This window comes from Rhinolophus hipposideros, assembly GCF_964194185.1.
Source record: "Rhinolophus hipposideros genome assembly, chromosome: 16".
Lineage (NCBI taxonomy): Eukaryota > Metazoa > Chordata > Mammalia > Chiroptera > Rhinolophidae > Rhinolophus > Rhinolophus hipposideros.
In genome coordinates this window covers 51,996,420-52,008,469 of record NC_138062.1, presented here as the reverse complement: position 1 = coordinate 52,008,469, position 12,050 = coordinate 51,996,420, and the positions used below count along the sequence as shown (strand labels likewise).

Sequence of the window (12,050 nt, the reverse complement as noted above, 5' to 3'; positions counted from 1 at the left end):
GCTTTGTGTCTATTAGAGGCAAAAATCATCACTCCAAGCCTATGAATAATTTAAAGGGCACCAGTGGATAAATGGAAACACTGCTTTTTAGAAGCATCTTTAGAAGGGACAGTTGAACAGGCGTGGCATCAACAATGACTCACTGACTATACAGCAGGTAGAAAAATAGGCCTATTGTTTGGGAAGTATGCCAAAGTAGTCGTCATGGACGGCTTCTGCTTCAATCCTGAACATCAGGATTTCTCAACCAAGAGAAGAATATAGAGAATCTAAGCAGATATAAAGCCATGATCTGTGCTGTTAGCTCAGTCCTTCAACCTTATCAATTGACAAGCTAACCAACATAGTTTCCATGCAAACACTCTTATAGGACCATAGGAAACAGGGGTTTTATCTAAGAAGACGGAACTCAGCTTTCTCCCACGATTTTATGTCTCATGGTAAGTGGGCCATCTGTCCTTTGGTCTATTTAGTGTGACCACACAAAGGTCAGTCTCACAGGGGAGCTGTTTGGGGGAAATATGTGAGTCTATCTTGTGGTCACATTAGAACAAAAATCCTTCTATTATAGAGAAGAAAGTAGGCATATCTAAGTAAAACACACCGCCGGTGAAAAGCAACTGACATGACAGAAGGAAGCCTTACATTCTGGTCCTGATTTTACACAAACATCTAATTTTGAGTAAGATGTTTAGCAATCCTTGGGTGTTATGTTTTTCCCCCTTATAAAATAAAATGTTAGATTTAGTGGTTTCCAATCTCTTTTCTTTAGGGCCCAAGGATATTTCCGAGTTTCAGGGGCTATCAGAGGTCAAAGGCGAACAGGGAACAGGAAGAAATCTGGGGCCCCCCTTTTCTTATTTTTCTCATTAGTCTAATCAGAGTACTTCAGCATTTACCTCTTTTGTTCTTCAATCTTGTAACTTTTAAAAATGAACTTTTAGTTTTGGAATAATATTAGATTTACAGAACATTTTCAAAGGTTGTATATACCCTTCACCCAGTGTCCCTAACGTTAACATATTACATTACCAAAATATATTTGTTAAAGCAATTAAACCAACATTAGCACATTAATATTAACTAAATCTAGGCTTTATTAGGATTGCACCAGTTTTCCCGCTAATTTCCTTTTACATTTGAGGTAATGTTCACAGATGAAAGTTCTGAGACTATCTTTCACAGCGTTTACAAAGCAGGGGAGAGATGTAAAAGACAATCTAGTACCTAATGCAGACTAGCTTTTTGATTCATCAGAATGATTGAAAGATCTAAGTTAGGAATTAGTTTTTCCTTATGTGAGTCAAAGATACAGAAAGCATGGTTCTGCACTGGCGTCACCTGGGAGTTTGTGAGGAGGGCAGAATCTCATGCCCAATCTCAGGCCTACACAATAATCAAAACTTGATTCATTTTTGAGATTTATTTCCAGACCTACAGGAAAAGGTCATTTAAAGACTAGACAGAATTTCTTTTTATGGCAGTCTCCTGGTCTACCCTTCTTCACAGTTGTCTAAAGGCAATCACTTTTAAATATGGTGGGTGTTATTTACCTCCATCATTTTATATAATATGCTCTACTACTATTGATAACTCATTGAGATTGCATATTATCTATTGATCCCTTATTATTGTTGTGGATGATTTAATGCTTAGCCACAGACCTTTTCACTCACATTCCCTGTAACCTTCCCTATAATCTGAATGATTTTTGAAGAAAATAAATGATGGCCTGTGAGGAGCAAGAACTCTTAAGTTGTGATGATTTTGGTTGGGGTGTTTATTGAGCTAAACGCAAGGGGTAAGGTGAATTTCTGCTATTTCCACAAAGTCATTTGTTAGTTGTCTGTGATTCAGGGATTTGGGCAAACAGAAGTTGTGGGCTATGAGGAAAGGTGGAGGATTATTTTTTTTACAGAAACAGATTAACCCCTGGACTTGGTCTATTTGCCTTAAGTCTGCCCATTAAAGATGTTTGGAAATATCTTTTTGATGACCAGTTCTTGCTTCACAGACCTTCCTGAGCAGCTATGAGTCTGAGTCAGAAGTCATACTGAAGATCAGTGCCAGCCAGCCTCTCTTAACTGAGGTACCTGCAGAAAGATATACTCATCTGGCCTGCTGGGATCATCTTCCCCCGGTAAGGCATACGGTTGTATTAATTGATCTACGGATATCACAGGGAGCAGTGGCCCCCAAAAGACCAGAAATTCTCAGATACCTTTGCTGGGCATCGTGGGATGAAGAATGTCATGATTAATGCCAAATGGAGGCACTGGCTGCTCAAGGGTGCTCCATACCAGAGGTTCAGGTGAATCAGGTGCTCCGATTCCATGTAGGTAGGCACACCTATTCCACAATGCCACAATCTCCTTATCATTCCCCTGCACTGCATTATTTACCATTAAGCATCATAGAACCACACTGCTTCATTCATTTATATTACCTATCTGGCTTCTGATATAAAGTAAATCATCTGTGGGACTGAGCAGCACTCTTCAGATACTGTTTGGTAATTTTTCTCAGACAAATTGGACAGGTTCGACTTGTAAGGAAAGAATGTGTATGCTTTGTTAATCATTCTTATTACCCTTTAAAGCAAACTATGGTGCATCTTTGTACATCTTCCTAGCTCTGGTTCTTGACATTCATTCAACAACCTTTTCTTTCTTTCTTTTTTTTTTTTTGAAGAGCAAAGATTTTTATTAAAGCGAAAGTACAGCTCTCTTGTGTGACGGGGTACCCAAAACTGGGATGCCCCCATTCAACAACCTTTTCATCTCTGCCCTAAGGGAGAGGCAGTTGTGAAATTGAGGATTTTTTTCACCTAAAAATTCCCATGAACGTACTTTCAGTTATAATTTAATGCTTGGAATCCTATGAACCCTTTCCAGAGTAACTAAAATTACCTCCCATACCATTTTTAAGTCTATTTCAACATATTATTTCTAACTCATTTTCAAACTCCCTAATATGATCCTACCCCACAAGAATGTAAATTCTCTGAGATCAGAGGATGCTTGGTCATCACTATAATCTTAGTGCCAGGGACAGTGACAGGCACACAGTAGGTGCTCAGTAAATATTTGTTGAATGAATGAATAAGAGGAAGTAGTGAATCATATCTAGGCATCACTGGAACACTCTAAAGTGCGGTCCTTTAGACACAACTGGCCTGATGTATGAAAAGAGTCCAATAGGAGATTATCAGTCTCTTAGGAAATAAGCCATTTCCTAGATGCAGAAAAGATGTAACTCAAAAATTTGTTAGCTTTGTTTATTGATAAAAATACTTCATCAAAATTTCGACTTTTGTATTAAACTAGCTATACATTTATAGAATATATTTTGTATTCAATATTTTGTATTAAACTAGCTATATATTTTTACGTTTACAGAAACCCTAGCCTTCAACAAAATAGAATATCTTTCTTGGACTTAACTAAACGGATTTGCGTAGAACTTCAGTCTACACTCATTGTGTTTACTGAACCAAAGAGGAAATGGCTTTCAGTACAGCCTGACTCTTTTCTTGGGTCACAAGTCTTCCATGTATATCCCAGGGCTGCAGAACAGCCTTGCTGTCAAGAACCTTTTACATTTGCTTTACTTTAGCCTTTGCCCACCTGCTTACAACTTATAAGAAAGACAAAGTGTGGCCTGGCTTCTAGTGACCTTTCAGGATGACTCCTTAAATACTCAATTGCTCTCAAATACTCTCATGTCTTCTCATTTCTTTCCTCCTCTTTCTCTTCCTTCTCGCTTTTGTCTCTAGTTCTTCTCCCTTGTCTTCCTTTCGTCATGCCTTTTAATGTTTTTGTTCTTTTTTTAAATATAGAGAGGGCATGCTTTGTGTTTTTTCACCATGGTTCACTTTAAAGGATAATAGGAAAGATTAAGGAAGCATACACGTTATTTCTTTTATTGCAACCTTGAACTCCTGTCCTGCACAGCCTAAGCTACTGTAACTGTGAAGGATGTTTTCTATACCTTTTTTTCTTTTTCTTCTGCACATTTAAATTCATTTAAATGTGAAGTTTCTTTCTCTGTCTTCCTTCCTTCTCTCTCTTTCTCTCCCCATTTGCCGCCCCCCCCCACCGCTTTTCTTTCTTTCAGTGGACTCCTTAGTTTGATTTTCATGAAACCATACAATTTTAAGTTGGAAGAAACTTTAAAGGTACTCATGTCCAGTCTCCTCATTTTATAGTTAAAGCAACTGAGGTAAGGCTCAGAGGGACTAAGCTTCAGAACCAGAATTAGGCTGGGTCAATTAGCCTAATTTGGGGTAAAGCATTCATACGCAAGATAATAGCATTGGTAGGATGAGGCTGTGGGTGGTATAGCCATGTGGGAAACAAAAGAAGCAGAGCCACTGGATGGTACCATTCAGAGAAAAGTAGAAAATGGGAAGGAAGCTGGCTTGGGAGAGATGAGTTCTCATTTGGAGTAAAACCTTTCAGCCATCTTGCTCCTTATAATGTTGATAGCATCACACAAACGTGTTAATGCGTGTACCGTGGTGCTAGACACCGTCATTCCAGGTAGAGCATATCAAAGACTCCCTCATTTCTCTCTTACTTGTCAATCTGATAGAAACGGAATTTGATCTGTCTGAACTATTTGCTTGACAGAAAGCCATGTTGATTTTCAGTGCCTTATGGTTCAAAAAATTAAGCCAAAAATTTAGGAATTTTTTTCTTATCTTTTATGCCAAGATTTGAGAATGTGGAATAATAAATTAAGAAAAAAATCCCAGCTGAGAAAGAACAAAAAATCTTTAGCTGGAGGAAAATTAAAATATGATGGTAATTCAAAACTCCATCATTACGTCATCTTAAAAAAATTAAAATGAAAGACAAATATAATTTCTTTTTCATAAAAAGCTCAATCATGAGATGATGCTTTAGGGAAATCTTTATTTGCAACAGTTTGTGTGTTTGCACGTGCCCACGTGGATGTACATATGTTTCTGCACATTCTAATTTGATGTTTTCCATATGGATCACTGTAATATTGAGTCCATCATTTTAAGCATAATTTATGTTTCAAATATCAAAATACCCAGTATAGAAAAGAAGTTCCATGCATCCCTTGTCCTTGTCAAAATAAAAATGGATGTTTTCCAAGGATGGAACTCTATTCTGTTAACAACTTCAATAGAAAATCTAATGGAAGCTAAGTGTTTCTTTTCATATCTGTAACAGTAACATGAGGTGACATTCTTACCAAGCAAGTGAGGTTATATTCTTCAAGTGCTAATTTTCAAAGAAAAAAACAGTATCAAAGTAGTATATAATTGGATCTACTAACAAGGAAGTACTAAAGAGGAATGTTCCAGCCAGCAATGATTATTCAGGGAATGTTTATTTAAGTCTCCTTTGAGACATTCTCTATCAAATTCTGCTCTATATTCCCAACCTTCTCTCCCAAATGTCCTAGATAGCCAATGGCTAATACCTTCACGATTAGCCTAGGTTATGTGAAGCATAGAGCACAAAAGAGAAAAGACAGTCATCTTTCTATGTGTTTATAGCTATTGTAAAAAAATATTTTAATATGGATGGTCTCATAAGTAAAGACCAAACACATGATGGCTTGCTCTCTTTGAATTACATCTACCATTCCCTCTGGAGTTACAGAAAATTCTTGACACCCCCCCCCCCCCCCCCGCCTACCATGCCTTTCAAATTTATTACAAAATATTGTAACTCATCCTTTTTCGTCTTTTCGCAATGGACTATATGCTCTATGAAAGCAGGCTTTTTTCCTGTCTGGATCACAATTGAGCACAACTGTCATATAGCAGATGGTATGGTGAGCTGAGTAAATGAGTGAACTGGGCATCATTGGAGCCTTGGATACGGGCCAACGAGTAGCCCCCCGCCCCCACTGAAAAACTTTAAGTTTTCTTTTCTATAGAAATTTTAAGTTTCCTTCTCCTTAAAGTTTCCTTTTCCCCGGTTTTATAGCTCCTACCCTCTCCTTCATATAATTGCCCTAAAACTCGTGATATATACTTGATTGTAATCATTGAAGTGTAATGTTCTTCCCAACTTGTTCTGGGCCCAGTGCCTGGACAATTAACATCACCTGAATAATCGGTTAAGTGGCCACAGGTTCCATAGAGTGGACAGATTTTCCATCACTTAGCCACCTCACACGAATAGATTCGAGCTCTGCTCTTTAAGAAATTTATTAATTAAAATCCATTTTTCCTCATTCAAGAGCCTTAGGGATACAGATGATACCCCAAGATTACCAGTCCCAACCAAAGAAGCCAACATGGTCTTTCAGGCAGATCTCGAGACCCCTTCCTCTGATCTAAGATCAGAAAGGGCGAGAGTTTCGTGAATCCCCCAATAGGTAGAGAGAGCTCTATGCCACTGCCTAGCAGGAAGCAGATACAGAAGAAAAGACCTCCTGTCCCTAACTTCCCATAGACATTTTTTGGGGGATCACATCTCTCAGGGGGAAAACAGGGCAGGCAGTTAGAGATAGGCATTGGGACTCTGCATTCCTGCACATCCAACACAACCCACAGAATGCGACCACCCAAAAGACCTCCCCTCTCTGCCCAAAACTTCCCCTTCTCACTGTAATTATCTACCCCTATGAGGAAACAAATGGATACAAAATACCCAACTAGGTTAGACCAGTCACTCACATCTGCGCAGTAAAGGCCACAACAACATTCATTTCACCTGGGCCTTATTATACCATCATTATAATATCATACATATGCCTGGAAGTTCATTAATCTCATCATAACAGACTGAATTCTGGGAAGGAACATGTGCAGTCTAAAAAGATGAGATAATAGCCCCTTGTCAATCACAGGTGTCAATCAAGTGGTCCATGCCCGGAAAGGAACAGCCCATTCTAGTGAAAAAAAGGGATAAAAACTCGAAGTTCTTGCCAGTCAGTCCTTTGAGCCTTGCCTTTGCTCGGGGCCCACTCTGAATCTTTTGGAGTATACTTTCTCTCCTAATAATGCCACCTTTGGGCCTGCTCCAATCCCTTTGGAGTATACTTTCTCTTCTAATAATGGCCTTGAGCCACTGCTTTCTGCTCAGGCTTGCTTCTACCTCTTTGAAGTGTAGTTTTTCTTCTAATAAACTGCTTTTTCACTACTTTACCTCGGTATCTCGTTCAATTCTTTGCTCAAGATGCCGAGAATCTGGACATAGCACCGAGCACGGCCCACTCTCCAGTAGCACCTTCTTGGAACAATCACTCAGAACGCAGCTGGCTGCTGGTGAAGGCTCAAATCTGCCTAGAGGGAGTACTGCGTTTATGGGTGCCAGCTTCATAAAAGCACAAGCCCTTCTGCTGCCCAGGGAAGAATATTTCTATTCTGTACAAACGGTTCTATAACACTGATCCCCGTTGACTGCACAACTTTTCATTTTATTTTTTGAAAATTTAAAGACTAACTGACCTACTAGTGTTTCGCAAAAAAAAACAAAAAGATGAAGCCATGTGATAAATCCCAACTATCTATTAGAAAACAGCATAGGCCAGTTGTATTTCCTATCTCATAATTATTTGACATAAGACATGTTGACGTTGTTATCTACTGACATTGGAATACCACTTCAATTGAGATATCAATTGTAGTTCTGAGAGCATAAATGTGTTTAGGCAATAAAACAAAAAACAAGGAAAACATTTTAGTGGAACAGAGAGTGCTTCAATTGAGTTGAAATACTTTTCTTCTGATGATCTTCTTTTTATTATTTTGTAGTTTACTAATCCTTTCCCTTCCCACGGCAATCACCTAAGTATCCTGTTGGTTCTTCTTTCTCATTGAGTGAAGCAGTGAGAAGGTAAAGGGAAGTGTTTGGCTATAGAAAAATCACCACTGGATCGTGAGAAACTTGTTGTGGCAAAGTCCCTTGGTTCATTTGAAAAGCATGAGTTTGAAAACAAAATCATTTCCTAAGAGTATTCTAAATCACTTAGGCTGTCCTTGGGGCTCATATAATAATGAAACGGATACAGCAAAAAGATGAGAGAATGAGTATGTATTGCTAATTATGAGTATGGATGTTTAAAGACGTATAAAGAAAGGTTGGTCTGGCCTCACACTAGAGCACAGATTTTCATTGCCTCCAGGCTAAAAATTTGTGAGGAAATTAAACAGTAAGACTCCTCTCCCACATTGGGCTCTGATTATAGGGGAACAGCCTGGGGACATTAACATTTCATTTGCTGAAGGCTTTCTTATCACATAATCCCAAGTAATTTGAGTAAAATTGAGAATTAAGAAGGATGCCAAAGAGAATTCCAAGAATCCTAGAATGACACCGGAATGTTCATAACCACTAAAATTCTTGTCAACGATCAAAAAAGAATCTTGCAGAAGTACATCTAGAACCGACTTCCACTTTTTATAGACCTAATTCTATATAACTCTTGATTTTTCTTATTGTTGTTGTTTAAAGTAGAAAACAGTAGTTATGTAAAACTGTTGAATAAGGGCTATTGGAGGAACAGAGAAGTGACAGTGGCAGCTCTGGGGGCAGGGAAGAAACAACAAAAAAGGAGACAGAAGGACTCTCAAAACACAGCAGACCAGTGGAAGCAGAATGCGGATAAACAGCCTTATATGTGTTTCAAGCTATAGAGGCTATTAATGTTTTTCAGCCTGCAAAATAATTGATGTTTATAAAATGATGTAATTAAGTATTAGGAAAATACATTGGGTAAATATCCATGTTTAAGAAGGAAAATTTTAGAAAAAAATATTTATTTTATAAAAATTTATTTTGAAAGATTTCCATTAGAAATGGTTTAAATAAAAACTAAAATTTTGATGCTTAAAGTAAGTGGGTCTCGATTACTTAAGGCAGCGAGTCCCAGTGCAATGAATACAAGCTTTAGAATCAGGGAGCTTCGGAGTGTGTGATATTAATTAAGTTTGACACGGTGTCTCATTTTCCTCATTTGTAAAATGGGTTTATGTATGCCTGTATAAAATAGGGTTGTAATGAGGATTAAATTAATTAAGTGATATATTCTAAATATCTGGCACATAGTAGAAATTCAGGGTGTGGTGGTTGTATTAGTGAAATTGCAAATCCCCCAGAATGATAAGTAAATGATGCATTTTTAATTTCTCTTGTGTATTCAATAGGGTGCTGGAAGACCTAGCTAGGAATCTGGCCGCATTCCCTGCCCTGTCTAATTTTAAAGCTATGAATTGCAAGACCTCCAGCTTCAAAAAGAATCAATAATAACCTTTGGGCAGTTGATTTGCTACAGTAACTTGCATTGGCTCTTGGCTCTTTTGAAAGATGTAATGCTACACCAAATTAAGGAAAGGGAGGAATTCACAGAGTATTTGCCAACTACAGTTCTTTACTTTTGTAATACATAGTTTAACAAAAGCATCGTAAGTCATTATGGTGTAACTGTAGAAATATCAGCATTATTATTTATTTGTTTTAACACAGTAAGTTCACACAACACTTTTATTTTATGAACTTTCCAATATTCAATTGTTTTTGATCTGCAGAAATGACAAGTGCATAGGGTCCAACCTAATCATTACTAAAGCAAGGGTAGTTGATTCATGCCTCATTGTATTTGTAAAAATGAGACAAATAAATGGATACATAGAGTTGAATATTTTCTATTATATGTTTGTCAAATAGTTTGTATGGAAAAAACTATATAATAAAGAAATATTTTAGGGGAGGACATAAGGTTGTCAGTAGCACTTGCTGCCCTCAAACTTTGCTTCATATCCAGTAGCTGGTTTCTCCCATTCAGGAGTCATTCAAACCTACACCTCCTGCAATTCTTTAGCTTCAGAACAGATTAGTTTATGCTTCCTAATCAATACTTGTGTCCATTTCCAAATTTCATGGCGTTGTCATTCGGCTTTCTATATTTTTGACCTTTTGACTTTTCTAGACCCTGAGAATTATTTCTGACCCTGGTAAGTCAGCAGACTGATGGGACTTTTCTTGAGTGTTCTAAAAGTAGTTGAACTACTGACTTAAAGATGCTAAAAATTGTTTTTTTCTAAAATAAGCTCTTTATTTTATTTATACTTCAAAGATTTTCTCCTGGAAACATTAGGATACCTTTATGAATTTACTAACTATAGATTTTGGTATAGTAATAGTAGAAATTAATGAAGTAAGGTTTTACTGATATCTTTACAGACTAACTATTAAGCCCCAAGGTTTGTCAGATTATGAAGATTTGCACCTTTTTACTTTAAGAAGCCATTTCATCTAAACAGAATCTCCTGCCTCCATTGGCTAATGGTAGAAATTCAAAATCATTAGCTAGCTTGTTTTCTGTGGTTGGTCTTTAGGACATTCCAAACTGTAATCGCGTTAATGAGTTGAGAGCAATTAATTGGGTGTACTTTGAATATATTCTACCCAAATGCTATGCCTGTCATTCTTAATGACCATTTGAAAACTATTAAAAGAAACCTGTTGATGGATCTTAGTGTCATCAAAAAATAAAAACCTATCTAGAACAGTTTAAAGATTCTTCATATCTGTGTAGTTCGTACCACCTCAGAATGAAAAGTCATTTTAGATACTGCCATTTAAGTATTACCCGAGTGCTTCACAGTTTAAAGGAGAAAGTAAAAGTTCTGAATACTTTTTCTAGGTTTTTCACGTCCACAAATCATAGAAGGAGGGATAGAATGCACGCTTCTCATGTCTAGGACTCATGTGTTAGATCAGGAGTTGAAAATTCACATCCCTACACTAGAGCCACAGAGGTATTCAGACGTGGGGAGATGAAACAAAGTCTTGGGAGCAGAAAGAGAGAAAGGGATGAGAAATGTGAAGAAATTGAAAGCAAACAGCCTTTTAAAATAACTAGCCACCATTTAGCTCCACTGGGTGTTGTCCCTTGGGAATGTGGTTACACTAAAACCAGACAGTAATTTTCAAATAAAGATATGTGGATTATTTATTCAAAATAATCACATATTTAAATGTTGATAAGTAATTAAATTTTAAGCTCTGTGGGTCAAATAAAACACATCTGTGGGCTGTCAGAAAGCAACCTCTGCAATAGATTCTAACATCCTCTGTAGATATATAAATTCTATTAAAAATGAAGGGTGCTGATATGCTATCCTTCATCAATATTTATGACCAATCGAAGGAAATCTTTTTTTTTTTTTTTTTTTTTTTACAGCTAGGGTATTTCATTAATCAACAGATAGTAGGTGTCCCACTAGGTTGCTGCCACATATTCATTACTAAAAGACATTATCTTCTTAGTATATAATGAATATTCATATTCATTAAAAAGATAGATGTATTCACTGTATTTCTCTAATTTCTAAACAGGTTAGTTGAGAAGAAAAGAATTTCCTGATAGGGTTGTACATTATTGGGAATGGAATACTAAGAAAGGATCGAAGTTGTATATCAGGGGCTAGTCTATAAAAGCCAAAGGTAGAATAAGAAGTTCCATGCAGCATCGTGTATTATTTATTACACAAAAAACACGGGAGGGGGGTAGAGAGTATGGATAAGAGAAAATGTAAATATTTTATTATCCTAGATTGTTGCTTTCAAATTGAAATATTATTTTTGACAAAGTCGAAATGAAAATTTTAGACAGATGTAGGTGAAGAAAAAAAAAACGTGAAGAAATATACAGATGCTATGAAACAATTTGTAGTTCCCTGAGGGGTTAGAAGAGAAATTTACAAAATCCTGGAGTGCAATGTGTCATTTAGTTACTCCAGACAGCACACAGCATCTGTTCAGTGGATAAAGCAAAGGGTAAGGAGAAAGGGTCCATTTCTATTTCTGGCACTTGATTGCTCTAGGACCAGAGGAACAGAGTGGTCACCCTCTGGCATTCAAGTCACCCCATATGTTAAAAAAAAAGACAGTGTGTATCCCAAAGGCATTTTGTGCGTCAGTTTTGACATCCCTAACCCATTTGCAGATTTTTAAAATCAAGGCTATCACAAAAGCAGGGAACACTATTCTCCCTCTCCGTAATTTACTGATTTAATGAAGAACCGCAATGGTCAACCACCAATCAGAGGCCTGTTG

The 12,050-nt window shown here is 37.2% G+C and overlaps 1 protein-coding gene across 2 annotated transcripts in view; it reads right to left on the bottom strand.

The window, feature by feature from the left end:
- MARCHF1 (membrane associated ring-CH-type finger 1) overlaps positions 1-12,050 on the bottom strand; it is a 656,198-nt gene that overhangs the window by 31,069 nt on the left and 613,079 nt on the right. The gene's annotated exons all lie outside the window — the stretch shown is intronic.